Source organism: Lactuca serriola, chromosome 7, assembly GCF_051521515.1.
Source record: "Lactuca serriola cultivar US96UC23 chromosome 7, Lser_US96UC23_V15, whole genome shotgun sequence".
Lineage (NCBI taxonomy): Eukaryota > Viridiplantae > Streptophyta > Magnoliopsida > Asterales > Asteraceae > Lactuca > Lactuca serriola.
The window spans coordinates 70088069-70106309 of NC_136414.1; the positions used below are offsets into that span (position 1 = coordinate 70088069).

The 18241-nt window shown below is 43.5% G+C and overlaps 1 non-coding gene across 1 annotated transcript; it reads right to left on the minus strand.

The window, feature by feature from the left end:
- Positions 1 to 8645: 8645 nt before the first annotated feature.
- LOC145065091 (small nucleolar RNA R71) lies at positions 8646 to 8752 on the minus strand. The gene has a single exon (XR_013688243.1). It is a non-coding gene; the product is annotated as a small nucleolar RNA R71 (small nucleolar RNA).
- Between the last annotated feature and the right edge of the window lie 9489 nt (positions 8753 to 18241).

The following is an 18241-nucleotide window of genomic DNA, read 5'->3' on the forward strand; positions in this document are numbered from 1 at the left end:
AGTAAGTGTGGGTGTGGGCCCGTACCTCACTTACCGTAGGAGCTTGGACGGGGTTCCATGACTCACTAGTGACAGGACATGGGCGAGGCCCAAGACAGGCAAGGCCTAAGGACAAGAATGTAGTAGGGTATGTTCATTTACGTGTTATATGCTATTTTGTACTATATGTGGTTAGCGGGCAGGGTCCAAAGACAGGAAGGGCCTAAAAGAAACAGATATGTATCCGAGCGGGGCTCGAAGCCAAGCGGGGCCTGGAGCGGCGGGGCCGTTGTAGCAGGCGGGGCCCGAAGTAGCGAGCGAGGCCCGGAATAGCGGGTGTGGCCCAGTATATGCTGTATGTGTTTGTGCATGGAATGTGGTAGGTTGAGGAACTCACTAAGCTTCATGCTTACGAGTTTTAGTTTTGGTTTCAGGTACTTCCGGTAGTGGAGGGAAGAGGTCGGGGTGATCGCATGGCACACGCCATTGATTAGTCAGCTTGGGATGTTTTACTTTGATAATGAAATATGTTTTGGAATTAATACCCTGAATTTATGTTATGACTTATGATATGTTTCTATGAATATGGCTTGATAATGATTTAAAGAAAAAGTTTTCGTATGGATTTTTGGGATGTTACAAGTTGGTATCATAGCCTTGGTTTGAGGGATTTGGACATACTCTCGGGTGTGTCTGAACTCAAACTAAGGGATTGGTCTAAAAGTTTTCAAAATGAAAAGACAGTTTTGTAAAAAGAGTTTTTAGAAAGGAAACAATTTTAGAAAAGCGAAAAGAATTCAGAAAGAAAAAGAACTTTGATAAGAGAAAAGGGTGTGGTGCATGTAATCAGCCGAGCTCAAGTAAGTACCCCAAAATACCCATACAAGTTTATGTTATGTTTATCAGTTAGTAGAGCAGCATGCTAGATTAGGACTAAGGATCTAGGAGGATGCCTTATGTGCCTATTATATGTGCTTTGAGCTGCATGATAGTGCTGATTAGACAGTAGTAGGATAGCCTGTTTAGATTATGTCCGAGTTTATGAGCTTATGTCGCATGCTAGTGCAGATTCTTGATATGAGATTATCATTGTTGAGTATGTTATGGTTAGATTTTTTCCCTTGTCCGAATGCTGCTTGCTTTGTGCATTGTGGGATTCTGAGTAATGGGAGTTACCCATTAGGTGAATACGTCACGTCACATGTGATCAGGGTTGAATAATCTCAGAGTGCTGGATTTGGCCCTATTGCGCAGCTCTTGTCTGAGTCCAACCGTTGTAGGGATGAGTCTTCTACTCGAAGGATTATCTGAGCCTCGTCACATGTGATGGTATTCAGGTGATGGCTAATTGGCATCACAAGGAGGACATCAGCTGCTGAGGACTGGTTTGAGTTGAGTCAGAGGTTTCCCTAGGGTAAGCTTAGGATGAGATAGTGCTGGGAGCAGTAGTAGTAGAAGAAAGGCCCTGGTGGAGTCGAAGCAGTTCTTGAGGAAAGTACGGATAGATGTGGAAGGTAGTATGGGCCCGTACTACTGAAAGCACAGGATCCGTACTCGATTCGAGAAAGGCCGAGATGAGACCGGGAAACTTCTAGTGTGTGCGTATGATCCCTCAGTAGTGATGAGTATTCTGGTAGTTATTGCGATATGTTTTCAGCATGGTGACATTGCGAGAGAGACCAGTGGGCAGATCAGGCGCCGGAGAGGGATCAGGCTCGGGTTCAGGGGCCGAGCAACTCGAGGAGTGGATAAGGGAGTTGATATCAGCGGAGGTTACGCGCATTATCCTAGATCAGACTCCTGTGATCTTTGGCACGGTCAAGGAGGGTATACTGGAGATCTTGGATGAGAGGCTGGGAGCCTTTCGTACCGAGATAATGGCTTTGATGGGAGAGCGTACTATGACATTCCGAAAGTTTAGAGCTTGCGGAGCACCAGATTATCATGGGGCTAGGGACCCCATCGCTAGCAGCAGGTGGTTGGCCGATGTTGCCAATGCATTCCGTACGAGCCGGTGTCCCGAGGGGGACAAGGTCAGACTCGCCTCCTATCTTCTGAAGGACAGAGCGAGGGATTGGTGGAAGGAGGTTGGTCATGCCATTGGTGATGATGCCGCATTGGACACGATGACATGGAGAGGTTTCTCAGCCAGGTTTAGGGCTGAGTTTTCACCGATTATTGAGGTGCAGCAGTTGGCACGGGAGTTTCAGGATTTGACGCAAACTACTGAGACTGTGGTGGAGATCACCGCCACGTTCAGGGAGAGGGCCCTCCTTTTTCTACAGTATGTCGCAGACGAGGAGATGAAGAAGGCCTGATATCATGAGATGTTGAGGGCTGACATCAGGGAGTTCGTGAGCAGGTCCGGTTGTAAGATGCTGGAAGATATGATTTCTCGAGCTAGAGAGAGAGAGAGATTGATTGGGAGCAGATCCGGAAGAGGAAGCCGGATGAGGTTCAGGTAGCCACAGGTTCGGGCAAAAGGCCCAAGGGGTCAGATTCGAGATCGAGGGATTACCAGAGCCGCGGCTGATGCGGGAGGTGCGGCAGGATGCACGAGGGTGAGTGTAGGAGTGGTAGTGGTGGAGATTCGGGCTGCTTTAAGTGCGGCCAGACTGGTCATCTTAGTAGGGATTGTACTGCTACCACTACACAGGGATCAGACTTGATATGTTTCCACTGCAGTCAGCGGGGCCACAAGAAGGCCCAGTGCCGCAGTTTGTTTTCGGCAGGACGGGTGATAACACCTGCCCCTGCAACTCTGAGGATCACAGACGACCGTCAGGGCCGAGCAGAGGCTCCTGCAGTAGGAGGCATGGCTTTTCAGATGACTGCCATGGAGACGTGAGCAGCGCCGGACGTCGCAGGTATGCGACTTCCGTTTTCTGTTTCCTTCATTCATGATTATATTGTTAAGGTTCTGAATCATTATTGGTATAAGTATTTTAGAATTGTGTGGCTTGCTTGTGATTTAGTTATATGCCATCTGCATACCTTGGATAATAAAATGGTAGTTTAGGGGGTGGGGGTTGTGCCCTATGGAAGCAGGTTACTTAGGATGTTGTAGCTATAGCATGCTTGTGTGGAACTCAGTAGTGACCCGCTGGATTCAGGAAGGTGTTATCGAGTAATGGATCGGTTAGATCCCTAGTTGTGGCAAGCTTGGGATTTTCAGCAGATTGTCTAAGGTATAGTAGAGAAGATTGGGAATTTCTCTCAAGCATTGAGCAGCGAGGTATAAACAGGATCACAGTAGGGGAGAACCCTTCGAGTGTACAGGTGTAAGAGCACGCAGATCCAGAATGAGTATGTGACCTCTGAGAAGGAAAAGAAGTAGCAGAGCGATTGATGGATTGAGGAGTTCAGCGTTGGGAGTTTGAGGAACTTCCCAACAGTTAGTTCATGTAATCAAGATGGTTAGTATCTGGGTGGAATTTCAGGATGGAGGATCGCCTGCAGAACTCGAAAGAGTTGGAATGAGGATCTTGAGAATGGTTAGCATGGGATGCTTTTGTGTTAGTAGTCAGTGGCAGAGACAACATGTAGGGCATGGTAGAGCGGCGGGAGAGCCGCAACATTTTGCGTCAGCGTCCCAGAGGTGGAAAGTGTTGTAACACTACGGGGTAGTCATAGCATTCACTAGCAGTCAGTGATTATGGAAGGTGTTGTAAGACTACGGGTAAGTCGTAGCATTCCCTAGCAGCTTAGTTAGTGGAGTGTGGGCGGAGGCCCGTATCTCCTAGTTAGCAGAGTTAGGGCGAGGTCCTTACCTCCTAGTGATCCAGGTAGGAATCAAGAATGGGTAGTGGATGAGAATAGTATGGAGCTTGCCTGCATAGCACTAGAGAGGTGAGACGTTGGGAGAGGCCGCTCCAGGATGTAGTTGGGTGAGACCCGTGGGCAAGGCCCGTATGAGAGTAGCAGTATAGGTAAGACCTGAGAGTAGGGTTGCTCAGTAGTGTGGTCGGGTGAGACTCGTGGATGAGGCCCGTGAGTTTTAGTAGCACATGTGGGACCTGGTAAGGACCTTAAGGTCGAGTTGGGGGGATCGAGGATCCCAGGACTTGTAGCGCCAGAGTGGCAGAGTAGAGGCGGCAGTATTAGGTAGCCTAAGTTTCCTCGGAAGTCGCTGGGAGCTATTGGAAGTTTGTGTTGGGGCTAGCGACCGGTGGGAGCCGGTAATCTAGATAGTGATAGATCAGTAGGGACCAGGGTGGTCTCGGGTCATCCGGAAGGCGGATAAGGGACAACATAAATTTTCAGTCAACGGCAGTGATGGTAAGCAGACTATGGTGGAATATAGTTAGTTGATCGAGGGGTGCTATGCACATCACAGCAGGTTGGTAATCTCAGAGGGAAGGGTTTGATCCTGTTGCGCAGATCTCGTATGGGTCTAACCGTTGCGGGGATGAATCTTTTACTCGAAGGATTATCCAAACTATTTGCTGGGAGGGCTGCTCGGCACTAAGTTATAGTAGTGAGAAGTGTCCAGTGGATACTGGCGGTAATGACTCGTACTGGAAGTAATGGGAGTAATGGAGTTGGTGAAGGATAGGACCTTCACAGTGAAGAGGAAGTAGTTGGGTATGGAACGTTGCCTTGGGGAGGCCAGAAAATGCACAAGGAATGGGGGTGAACCCCTAGGGTGTCCAGCATAAGTACTCGGGGAGTACTAGAAGGTTTGTCAATTGAGTAAATTGTGTTCCCAGGATGGTCAGGGTTAGGGTTAACCTGAGAATATTATCCGCAAGGATTAATATTAGTCAGAATGACCGGGCGGAAAGCTAGCGAAGGTACTCAGCGGATGTTAGGTCTACCAAGCAGAGTGTTAAAAGCAGATTGCAGGGCGATTGGCCGTAGAGAAACTTCGAGGATGAAGTTTAGTTTAAGTGGGGGAGAGTTTTAACACCCATAATCAGAAAGACCAAGAAAGGAACGGAAAACCCTAAGTCAAAGGGGTCAACTCGTCGAGTCTAGGGTGGAACTCGACGAGTCCGAGCGGGATCCGGGTGGAAGAGTAAGTGACCGACTCGACGAGTCGGAAAGTGGACTCGGCGAGTCTGGTCTGGATTGGGAAACCCTAAGTTTGGGACTTGGTGCCCTATTTAATCATCTCATTCTCTTCCCTAGGGTTCATATACAGTCTCTCTCACCCAGAATACCGAACCCTAGCCATCATATCCACTTTGATCAAGATCTAGCCTTCGTGAAGTGATTTGAAGCTTGGAAGAGATGGAGGTTCATAGTGGTGCAAGAGGAAGCCTTGGATACAGAGTTGGTGTGACTTTTCAGATCCTTTGAGGTAATAAGATGACCTTATTGCATTTAGATCTATCTTAAGGTTGAGATTTGGGCATTTTGAGTATGGAGGATGTCTATTTCGAGTTTGGAGTAGATCTGAGGTTGCTACCTCAGATCTAGGCTATTAAGGATCCAGAAACCCATAAAGTTTATGCCAATAAGTTGATTGTGAATCCCCTTGGTCACAAACCCTAGACCTAGAGTGTTTTAAGCCCATATCTCTTTGGTTTCACGTAAAGTTTGCAACTTTACGTGAGGAATAGACTTGGGAAGAGTGGATCTATGAGTTGGAGCCCCTGCATGGCTCGAAAAGCCACTGTATGGATTAAGAACTGAAGCGACTCAGCGAGTTCGATGAAGATGGGCATAGACTCGACGAGTTGGAAGAACAACTCGGCGAGTTTGTTAAAGACTGTCATGGACTCGGCGAGTCTGTTCTTGGACTCAGCGAGTCAGGTCGCGAAGCACTAACCCCTTCTGGTTAAGGCTTAGATCAGTGAGTTGAATGGTAACCTAGTGAGTTGGACAGGATGGGACTCAGAGATCGTTGAACTCGACGAGTCTTGGGGTGACTCGACGAGTTGGGTCGCATTATGAGAGTCCTGAGTATATGTACTCGACGACTCAAAGGACTGACTCGGCAAGTAGAGTCAGCCAGAAAGATTTACTTTGACCATAGTTGACTTAGTTTGGCTTCTAGAGTTCAGTTTGGAACTAAGTGATATATATTGATATTGGTAGCTCGGGGAGCTAGTGGAGCAGCGGTTCAGAGAATTGTCGATCAGCAATCAGAGGGTTATCAGCAAGTTCAGCAGTGCAGGTGAGTTTCCCTTTGTGTGAATGGGTCTACGGCCACAATTCCGGCCCATGTAGTTATGAGTAGGAAGACCCGGGGGGTTTGCCCTAGGCACTGTTTTCTAGTATGATATTCTAGACCAAGGTCCAATTTCGAGCAGGTGCCCAAGGAATGGTTTGCATGATAGAGTATACTTGTTGTCTGTTGTCTGTGTGATGCATGTATGTGCCTGGTAGGAAGGTGAGTGTGGGCGAGGTCCCGTATCTCACCAATAGCAGAGTATGGACGGTGTTCCATATCTCATTAGTAGCAGAGACAGGTGATATTGCCATATTTACACTTATTTTTAGGCAGTATTTAAGTACATTTTTATTAATAAATTGATAATATGTTTAGAATAATGATACTTATGAGTTTAAATTGTTATTTTCAGTCAATACAAAGGATTTTCGAAGAAAGGGACCAAAGGTGACAAAATGGGGAACATGGGAGGCTTGGAAGACAAGAAAATAATAAATTCACGATAAGAGCTAAATTCACGACGTGGCGATGAAGCCCACGACGTGGCACGGGTGTTCCAGAAGATAAGCATCGCGACGCGGAGGATTTCCTTGAAGGATACGGATTGCTTGAAGCCCACGACGTGGCGAAACCTGGCCACGACGTGGCGCGAGTTTTTAAGTATTATATAAGTTCTCCTGATTATTACGAAAAGGAAGACTTTTAGCAGAAGAAAAAGAGTTCCAGGAGACGAATAAGAACGAAAGAAAGGTTCTGGAAGAGGGTTTTCAACACCAAAAGAAGTAAAGGTTTATTTTTAGAACATGTCTTTCATTAGTTTTAGCTGTGTTAGTTTAATTACTATGATGAGCAGCTGAATCTAGCTACTCTTGTTTAGCTAGATGAAGCTTTGAACTTATGAATAGTTATATGATTATGGATTAAGCTTAGTTGGTGAAAATTTGCTTGTGTTTGATTTGTATGACCTAGCATGTTAATATTTGTTTATCTAATTGCTTAATTACATGTTCTGTGTAGCTTAGTGACCGTTAAACTGCATGAACCTGTTTACCTAATAATTTAGTGAACATTGAATTGTTAGAGCTAGGATTGACCAATCTTAGTTAATAATTAGAATAAATAAAGTTTAGCTATGCTAGAGAACGAGAATTGTGATCATAATTGCGTTTACACAACAAATCTTATATAGCGTATTTACAACTATAATTAGTTCTGTGTTTAATTATGTGTGAACATACATGGTTTGACATGAATTAGTTAAATATTGGTAAGATAGAACTAAATTACTAATATAATTAAAAACCAACTTAGTAATCCGTAATTGTTAGCTAGCCATAAGGGAGAAGTGGATTCAATCTAAACAAGAGTGTGTGTTTTTACTTATTGAATTGGATTTAAGTTCATCTGATCTTGTAAAATCAGATAAAACCCCTTTATTAAATTTGTTAATAAATTAGGTTAATTTAATAGTAAGTAAATTAATTAGAACACCGTTCCCTGTGATCGACACCCGACTTACCCAAGCTATACTGTAATCTGACTAGGTACACTGCCTATAAGTGCATAGATAGTTAAGTTTGTTAGGTTATAAATATTAAAATTAGTGGGTACTTTTGTGCATATCAAGTTTTTGGCGCCGTTGCCGGGGAACGGCTTAGTTTTTAGTTTATTTATTTGCATTAAATTAATTGATCCTTCTTGTGGAGTCACAGCCACAAAAAGTTAATTTTTCAGCACAATAAATTTTTTTTTTGTTAATCACAGAGTCCACGACGTGGCCACATACTTGCCACGACGTGGACAGGCAAAATTTTTAAAATTTTTTTTTTTAGTTGGTAGTTAGTTTTTCTTATTTTAGTTCAGTTTTACGTTTTAGTTTAGCAAGTTGCAGGAGTTCATGACCAGAAGCTCAAACACACACTTGGTGCCACCACTGGAAGACCTCGAATCTGCACTTCACAAGAAAAAGACGCCCTTGCAAGAATTGAAGTCAGCCTTTTCTAGGAAGTCGGGAAAGAAGACAGGAGAGTCCAGTTCATCAGCGAAGCACAAGAGCAATCTTGAGCATTTGGATCACACACCCGTGCAAACCGAGTCCGAAAGCGATACCGAGCCAGAATTTGAAGAACACACAAGTGAACCCGAGAACGAACCAAGGAACGAGATGACAGCGATTGAAGAAATGTCCATGGGAGCATACAAAAAGCGGATCCGAGATGATATGGGTCCTGGGTTAGTCCAACCCGCAATTCCTGCCACTGCCACATTCGAGCTGAAGGGACACATATTGACAGCACTGAAGGACATCCCATTTTTCGGGAAGGATCATGAGGATGCTTTTAAGCATCTAGACGAAGTCAACGACATTGCAGATTACTTCAATGTCCCAAATGTCACCAGAAATACAGTCTTTCTTAGGATGCTTCCCATCACTTTCAAAGGAGTTGCTAAGGAGTGGTTAAAAGCACTCCCACCAGGTACAATCACCACTTGGGCTCAAATGCGTGAGCAATTCCTGGACCAGTTCTGCCCGCCATCCAAGATAGCCAAACTCAAGAAGGCGATAGCCAACTTTGAGCAACAACCGGGGGAGTCACTATACGAAGCATGGGAGCGGTACAAGGGCTTACTCAGAAATTGCCCTCAACATGACCTAAATGTGCAGCAAGAGATGTCAATCTTTTATGATGGGGTCAATGTAATGACAAGACAACTCCTTGATTCTCAAGGACCGTTGACAAAGAAAAATCCAAGGGAAGTCAAGGAGCTCATCGAAGAATTCGCGAAACACTCCCGCGAATACCATAACCCCAGGCAAGACGGAAGTAAAGGCGGTGGAGGGGCCCAAACTGAAGACATTGCAGCTGTCATGGCCATGCTAAATAACATGGATCGCCGGATAACACAAATGGACCAGTCGATACATGCTATAAGAGTGGGGTGCGAGCGATGCAGTGGTCCACACTTGACCAAGGACTGCAATATGGATGAGTTTGGGAACAGAAAAGCTCAAGTGTGCTACGCTAGTGGGGATAAGTTTGATGACGACTGGAGGAAACCAAAGAAGGAGTGGCTGCCATATGAAGAGTATAAAAAGCAAAAAGAAGAGAAGTATAGGCAGGCAGGTCGAGGCTTTTACCAAAAGGAGCAGCCACCAATCGAGAAGAAACCCGACCTAGAGACCATTTTGATGAAGTTTATGGAGGCTTCGGAAAAGAGACATGATGCCACGGATTCCGCTATCATGGAACAACAAACATTGATAAAGAACCAGCAAGCCTCCATCCATAACCTTGAAGTACAATTTGGTCAACTAGCCACTTTAGTCCATGAAAAATTGTCCCCGAAGAATCCCGAAGTAAAAGCCCAATCTCACGTAATGGCCATCGATACTGAAGAAGATACAATATCCGAGTTCCTGGAGGCGTTGGAAGAACAACCGCAGCAGCCCAAGAAATCAAGGATCGAAAATGGAGAGAATGCTGAACCAGGCTCGCCACGACGTGGCACGCCTCTGGCCACGACGTGGCGCAAGTCTGAGCAAAAATCTTTTGAGCCTATTCCAGATTATCATCCACCTATGCCATTTCCCACCCGTGCAACACTTAGTCAACTGGAGAAGGAACATTTAGAGTTTATGAAGCATGTGAAAGGGATTCCAATTAATACTCCCTTTGTTGAGTCCTTATCCAAAGCTTCCGAGAACCAGAAATTACTGCAAGACTTGATAGATACGCGAAGGCAATTAAAGAAACAGTCTACAGTGATTCTAAGTGAGCAAATTTCAAAAGTTGTGTTGGGAGAAACACCAGAAAAGATGGGGGATCCTGGACGCCTCACTCTTCCATGCGAGTTTGGGAATAAAATGAAGGTTAATGCTTTAGCCGATTCCGGGGCTAGCATTAATCTAATGCCTTTTTCATTTTATCAAAAATTGGAGATTCAGAAGATGAAGGCTACAAAGATGAAGATTCACATGGCGAACCGTTCGGTGACACAACCCCGAGGCATAGTGGAGGATATTTTGGTGAAAATCGGAAAATTTGTTTTTCCAATAGATTTTGTAGTCTTGGACATGAAAGAAGACACGGATGTTCCGATAATCCTTGGTTGGCCATTGCTTAACACTGCTGGTGCCCTGGTTGATATCCGCGAGTCCAAGCTCACTTTGAGGGTTGGAGATGAACAAGAAGTCTTCGGGATAAGAAATGACTTTCAAGAAGATAAAGAAGAGGTGTTCACGATTAATGAGGAGAATGAACTAGAAGAGTTGGAAAAGCTTATGGAAGAAGAGATAAAGGTAGTTCATCAAGACAAGAGAACAAAACCAAGGGCATCTGTTCCGTATTTGATTGAAGTCATAGCTTACAAGAACCCGCCTTCTTGGGTGAGCAAAGAGGATGAGGAAATGACAAGTGATGAAGAGGAAGTCACTTCAAAAGTAACAAGGCCGGTGGTGAAAGAAGAGGGGAACGCTATGGAGAGCAAGGAACACACAAAGGGCACAAAACGCAAGCATGAAGAAGATGGAAAAGCTAAAAAAGAAAATTCAAAGAAGGCGTATAAAAGGAGAGTTCAAGCTTATAAACGGCGGTTCAAGGAACAAAAGATCCTGGTGGTAGACTCTTCCGAAGAGTCAACGTAGAAGGCACGGAGTCTAGCTCAAGACTCCAAGAAAAAGAAGCGCTTCTCGGGAGGCAACCCGAGTTTGGTTTGCAATTTTTTTCTTCTTTTTTATTTTCTTTTTAATTAGGAAAGACATCAATTCATCATTTAAAAACCGGTAATAAGTAGAGAAATAGTTGTAGGGGACTTTAAATAATGAATGATTTGCAAAGAAATTAGTTAATAAGATGAATATTATTAAAATTTGGCATCTGACAGCTCCCACGACGTGGGCATAGCCAGCCACGTCGTGGGTTAAACTATAATACGCGATCTTAGGAAATTTAAGGTCCACGACGTGGGCAGAGCCCGCCACATCGTGGCCTTTAAAAATCAGGGGGGGACCAATCGCTTAAAACCCTTTGACCGAGAAACCCCTTATCCCCCACTTGGAAGACTGCCGCACTCACGGGAACATCACAACCCTACTGCCAATTTCTTATTATACTTCCAAATTCCTTGCAAGATCTTGCTAATTACTCCATTTGGTATGTGTTTTACTCATTATTTTGCAATTACTTCTTCCAATTTCAAGTTTTCGTGATTAGGGTCTGAATGATTCACGAAATTGGTTGAATCTAGTGTCCGATTTTAGTTTGCATGTTATTTAAAAGTCCATAGGAACAAACCCCAAGAACTATTTTTATGGAAATCGCACGTAAACATGACCGATTCAGAATCTGGGTTCGACGTGACCCACGACGTGGCGCATCCTGGCCACGTCGTGACTTCTGGCAGACCATTTATATATGTTTTAATGTGTTATTTGTTTGCTGCTTTGCTTTGCTTTTGTTTGCAGAATGGGACCACGACGAGCTGTCCAGCAGGAAGAGGACCCAATAGATGTAGCAAGCATACATCCTCTATACCAGTTCCCTCAAAACATTCCCCGACCGTTGCTAACAACCTACGAGAATCGACTTGGATGGTTATACAATAGGGAGTTTGCAATAGCCCCAATTATTGATTGGGGATGGCTTGGTAGAGTGGGAATGGTAGTGGAGCTGGAACGATATTGGTCGAAGACTTATGTTGGAGATCAATTTTCGTTCACTTGTCACGGGTGGAGGAATTTATTCGCCATTCAAGAACCCGTGTTCCGGGAATCGTCGGTAGAATTTTTTTCTACCGTTTGTTTTGAAGAGCGCACCCTTGATGTCACCTATAATAGGGCACTTGTGTTTCGTCTTGGGGGTGTATATCGTGAGTGTAGTCTTCGGGAGTTTGCTTGGCATATGGGGCTCTATACGGAAGTGGAGACGCAATCTCCATTTTTTATTCCTTTCTTGCTTGGATGTGTGCGGGATTTTACTCCGGGTACTTTGGATGTGCAGTTTTGGCGGGGCATTTCTAACCATGAGTACAACACTCGTGACTCGTGTGAGTCACAAATACGGAATCCTGTTTTCCGATTTTTGCACCGCCTTATCACGTTTTCAATCAATCACAAGCGTCATGGTGATAAGGTCCCCATCCAGAATCTATTTTATTTATGGACAGTTATTACCCTGGGGGTTTGTTGTGATTTGCCTTATATGTTGGCAAGGTTTATGGGGAAGAAAGCGGCCAATTCTAGGCCTGGGAGCCCGATTACTGGGGGGGCATTTGGTTACTCGCCTGGCTAGGTCATATCAAATTTTGACCCATGACTTTGTGAGGAATCTCACTCGATTCCCGGACACAAACTTGACCATTCAAGTATTGGGTGTGATGTGCGCGGCGGTGAATATCGGGGGTCGCTTTGTTATACCATCGATCGATGACGAACAGGAAGAAGTGCAGCCGGGACAGCAGCCACCAGCCAGGCCGAGGCGTCGGAATGTGCAGGCTAGAGGAGAGGTCGAACGAGAGCGTGCTGCTTCGCAGTATGTGTAGGGAGTGCCCACCGACCCTTTTCAGAGTCGGGTGGGAACGTATTTGGATAATCTACGAGGTCATGCTATTTACCATACCCAGCTTACTGAGGGTATCTATTCACATTTGGGTGTGACCCGACCACCTTCTATGCCACCACAGTATCCCTATTTTCCGACATGGGAGGAGCTATGGCGTCCGCAAGATGATGGAGCAGGGCCAAGTGGAGCACAAGATCAAGATGATGATTGATTTTATTTCTTTTGTTTTGTTTTTGAGTAGTTTTTTTGTTAACTTTGGTGTGTGATGTAAAACTTTATTAAGACTATTATGTTACTTTATTTTTCTTTTGGGTTGATCTAATTTTTCATATTAGCGTTGGAATTCTAAGGAGCATAGAAGGTTAACTTTCGAGTCGTGTTTGTCTAGTCAAAGAAGCTTAGAGTCGTGAGTCGGAACCACAATTCAAGATAAGTGTGGGGTCTATTAGGAGAGAGGTTATAGTTGGGAAATATATTTGCATAGAAGCGTCGGAAACCAGTTAGCCATTGGTCAAAGCTGCTAGAGTAAATAAAGCAAACAAGTCATTTTCTGTTGAGGTTCAGTTTCCACGACATGGACTCCTTGTGCCACGTCGTGGCGCTCTTGCAATTTATAGTAGTTTAGCTTTTTGGTGTTCGCGGTTTCAACCCATATCACGACGTGATCCAGTTTAGCATTGCCACATTTTTCCTTACAAATACACACTTTGACGAATTGACGTTTCGAGTTCGGTTCGTGGTTTATTTACGTATTCAACCAGTTTTACACCGAGTTTCGATTTTTGGAAGTCCAATTGTACATTGTCCACGCTTTTGGAGATGCTCACGCCACTATCCCAGGGGAGTCTGTTCCTTTTTCTCCCTTTTCTTTAATTTTGATTTGTTTTTATACATACAATGAGGGCATTGTATGAAATAAGTGTGGGGTAGGGGTAGAAAAAGTAAATTGCTAGAAAATTTTGGAAAATTAAAATTAATTGAATCTAGTACTAATAATTTGAGCTATAATTGCTAGTATTATGCGGGATGATCCGATGAAAGTTCAAATGTTTAGTTGAGCCAATACACGTTATAGTGCATTTGTGGTCTCCCTTATTTTAGTGAAATCATGGAACAAAAACATAACCCCGCTTGGTTTGAGGGATGCAATATGTTTAGCAGCCTAAACCTGAAATGTATCCAGGAAAATTATTATCATTAACCAATAAAGGTTGAGGTTGAGCGCCTCTGCTTAAGCATTTAGGTTTTGAGTGAAAAAAAAAGAGGTACATGTAAAAAAAGAGAGAAAGAATTACGGAAAGAAAAGTGTGAAGAATTTTGGAGCAAATAAAGTGAAGATCAAAAGATCAAAATTCTCAAGAAATTTAAAAAAAGTTGAAGATACCAGAAATCAAATCAACAATGGTGGTGAATTCAAAGAAACTAAAGATCAAATGTCAAAGAATTGAAGAATTCCAAAAAGAGCTCCATAGTGGTATCGAAAAATTGTAATTCTAGTTTATGTACGCTTAGGTTGCTCAACTAAAAATACCTTGAGGTTGGGAGGTTTTCTGCGGATGGATTCGGAGGGTTGCATAAAATGAGCATTGTTCGGAAAAAGTGGGCGAGTGTTTATGAAGATTGTGAGTATTTAAAGTATGGGGGGGGGGGGGGTACTTTAGGAGAATTTTAGACACAAATGCATGCGTTGAGGTTTTGGCATAATGGCTGAACTAGAGTTGGATTGTTCTGTGTAGTTTTAGTAATTAAGAATTAAGTTGAAATTTGCTTGAGGGCAAGCAAAGCCTAAGTGTGGGGTATTTTGATATTGCCATATTTACACTTATTTTTAGGCAGTATTTAAGTACATTTTTATTAATAAATTGATAATATGTTTAGAATAATGATACTTATGAGTTTAAATTGTTATTTTCAGTCAATACAAAGGATTTTCGAAGAAAGGGACCAAAGGTGACAAAATGGGGAACATGGGAGGCTTGGAAGACAAGAAAATAATAAATTCACGATAAGAGCTAAATTCACGACGTGGCGATGAAGCCCACGACGTGGCACGGGTGTTCCAGAAGATAAGCATCGCGACGCGGAGGATTTCCTTGAAGGATACGGATTGCTTGAAGCCCACGACGTGGCGAAACCTGGCCACGACGTGGCGCGAGTTTTTAAGTATTATATAAGTTCTCCTGATTATTACGAAAAGGAAGACTTTTGGCAGAAGAAAAAGAGTTCCAGGAGACGAATAAGAACGAAAGAAAGGTTCTGGAAGAGGGTTTTCAACACCAAAAGAAGTAAAGGTTTATTTTTAGAACATGTCTTTCATTAGTTTTAGCTGTGTTAGTTTAATTACTATGATGAGCAGCTGAATCTAGCTACTCTTGTTTAGCTAGATGAAGCTTTGAACTTATGAATAGTTATATGATTATGGATTAAGCTTAGTTGGTGAAAATTTGCTTGTGTTTGATTTGTATGACCTAGCATGTTAATATTTGTTTATCTAATTGCTTAATTACATGTTCTGTGTAGCTTAGTGACCGTTAAACTGCATGAACCTGTTTACCTAATAATTTAGTGAACATTGAATTGTTAGAGCTAGGATTGACCAATATTAGTTAATAATTAGAATAAATAAAGTTTAGCTGTGCTAGAGAACGAGAATTGTGATCATAATTGCGTTTACACAACAAATCTTATATAGCGTATTTACAACTATAATTAGTTCTGTGTTTAATTATGTGTGAACATACATGGTTTGACATGAATTAGTTAAATATTGGTAAGATAGAACTAAATTACTAATATAATTAAAAACCAACTTAGTAATCCGTAATTGTTAGCTAGCCATAAGGGAGAAGTGGATTCAATCTAAACAAGAGTGTGTGTTTTTACTTATTGAATTGGATTTAAGTTCATCTGGTCTTGTAAAATCAGATAAAACCCCTTTATTAAATTTGTTAATAAATTAGGTTAATTTAATAGTAAGTAAATTAATTAGAACATCGTTCCCTGTGATCGACACCCGACTTACCCAAGCTATACTGTAATCTGACTAGGTACACTGCCTATAAGTGCATAGATAGTTAAGTTTGCTAGGTTATAAATATTAAAATTAGTGGGTACTTTTGTGCATATCAACAGGCGGGGCCTAAAAGAAACAGATCTGTATCCGAGCGGGGCTCGAAGCCAGGCGGGGCTGCTGTAGCGGGCGAGGCCCGGAATAGCGGGCGTGGCCTAGTATATGCTGTATGTGTTTGTGCAAGGTATGTGGTAGGTTGGGGAACTCACTAAGCTTCGTGCTTACGGGTTTCAGTTTTGGTTTCAGGTACTTCCGGTAGCGGAGGGAAGAGCTCGGGGTGATCCCATGGCACACACCATTAATTTGTTAGCCTAGGATGTTTTACTCTGATAATGAAATATGTTTTGGAATTAATACCTTGAATTTATGTTATGACTTATGATATGTTTCTATGAATATGGATTGATAATGATTTAAAGAAAAAATTTTGGTATGGATTTTTGGGATGTTACAGCATGGATGAAGGTCTGCGAGGACTCGACGAGTTGGATGAACAACTCGGCGAGTCCGTTGATGTTTGCCTTGAACTCGGCGAGTCGGCTAGGGTTTCTCCTAATTCTTGGACACGTACGAACTCGGCGAGTTGAAGGAGAACTCGACGAGCCAATCAAGGATTTCACAACTTCTCGAGTTCAGAAAGGGCTCGACGAGTAGGTGAACTGCACTCGACGAGTCGAGTCAACATGGACTGTTGACTTTGACCATGGACTTTGACTTTGACCTAGAGTTGACCAGTTGACTTCTAAGGGTATTTTGGTAATTTGAAGATTTATGAAAAAGGGGTTTTATGGTAACTATAGGTGATGAAGTTCATGTTGGTGATCCGGGAGTTGAGCTTTCTAGTTCCTACGACAATTGCGAGGTGAGTTATCCTCACTATACTAAGGGGTATAAGGCACCAAGGCCGACCCATTGGATATGTTATCCAAGTAGTGTTAAATGTTGAGTATGAGTTAGTGTTGCATGCTAGTGGTTATGTCAGTTAGGTAGATCTATAGGACTACATGTGATGTTATATGATTATCGCATACTCAATAGTTATGTTATATGTTATGTGGGTTGGGTTGAGGTTGTACTGCTCCATGCGGTAGCCAACAAACCCTAGAGTATTCTGAATATGAGCTGAGGGCCCGGTAGGCATTCCGACTCATACTGAGCACTTAGGAGCATTTCAGATACGAGCCGAGGGCCCAATAGGCATTCCAGACTCATACTGAGGACTCGGGAGCATTCTAGATACGAGCTGAGGGCCCGGTAGGCATTCCGGACTCGTACTGAGGGCTCGATGGAATTTCAGATTCGAGCTGAGGGCCCGGTAGGCATTCCAGACTCGTACTGAGGGCCCAGGGGTAGTCCAGCTTGTAAAGCTGTGGACCATTACATGTTGTTTCAGATTGTTATGATATGTTATTGTTGATATGGTTATGTGGACTATATGTGTATCAGTATTTTGGGGGTAACTCTCTAAGCTTTTTGGGCTTACAGTTTCAGTTTATTGTTTCGGGTACATCAGGGGATCGCAGCAAGGTGAAGGCGTGATCGTACAACTACTCCTATTATGTTTATGTTTCTAGGAAAACTTTGATAATTAATAATTTTGAAAACAAAGTCGTAATGTTTTGATGAACTTGACATGTTTTTAAAAGTTTAAATTGGTTTGAAATTTTGGAATGTTACACTGAACGGGGCTGGATAGTGTCAATCCCTCACATAGTTCCCCTCCCTGCCACACTTGTGGCACACCCCTCTTGATCTATAAGCCCCGTCATGAACCTTTCTGCACTTCCCACAAGTGCGACCTCACTGACCCCCAGACCTAGAATCTGCGGCCTTGAACCGCTTTGGCGCCGACTGCGACTGTGTTGGGGATGGCCTCTGCTTCCTCAATTGAAGCTCTATCTCAAGCTCACGCCGCCTGACGGCCTCTTGCAACTCCAATAAAGTATCACACCGCTGGGTAGAAACAAACTGTCAGATATCCGTCTATAGCATGCTCAAGTAACGGTTCATCTGAGCCTGCTCCAAAGAAAACTCAGGGGAAAACATGGTCCTCTCAATAAACATCCGGGTGATCTCCGTCATCGACTCCGATCTCCGCCTCAAATACAAAAAATCTTGAGCCAACCTTTCACGCTTAACCCTCGACACATAACAAGCACGAAACATCTCCACTAACTAATCCCAAGATACCGCAGATCTCTGCTCAACATAATATGATCCCATAACAAGTCTCCACCCATCCTTCGCATTGGACCTCAAAAGGTTCAGAGTGCACCTGACCTTCTGGTCTGCTGGGCATGAGCATGTGAAAAAGCATCCCTCAACGTCAGATAGTCACCTCATGGCTATAATCGGGTCGTAAACTCCATCGAAGTTTAGGGGCTTCATATTATCGAAGTCCTGATACTGAAAGGTCCAACCTGGTCCAACACCTGCAGCGACTACGATTGCGGAGGCTATAGCAGCATGATTCATAACCATGGCTGTGTATCTCTCATCAAAAAGCTCCATCGT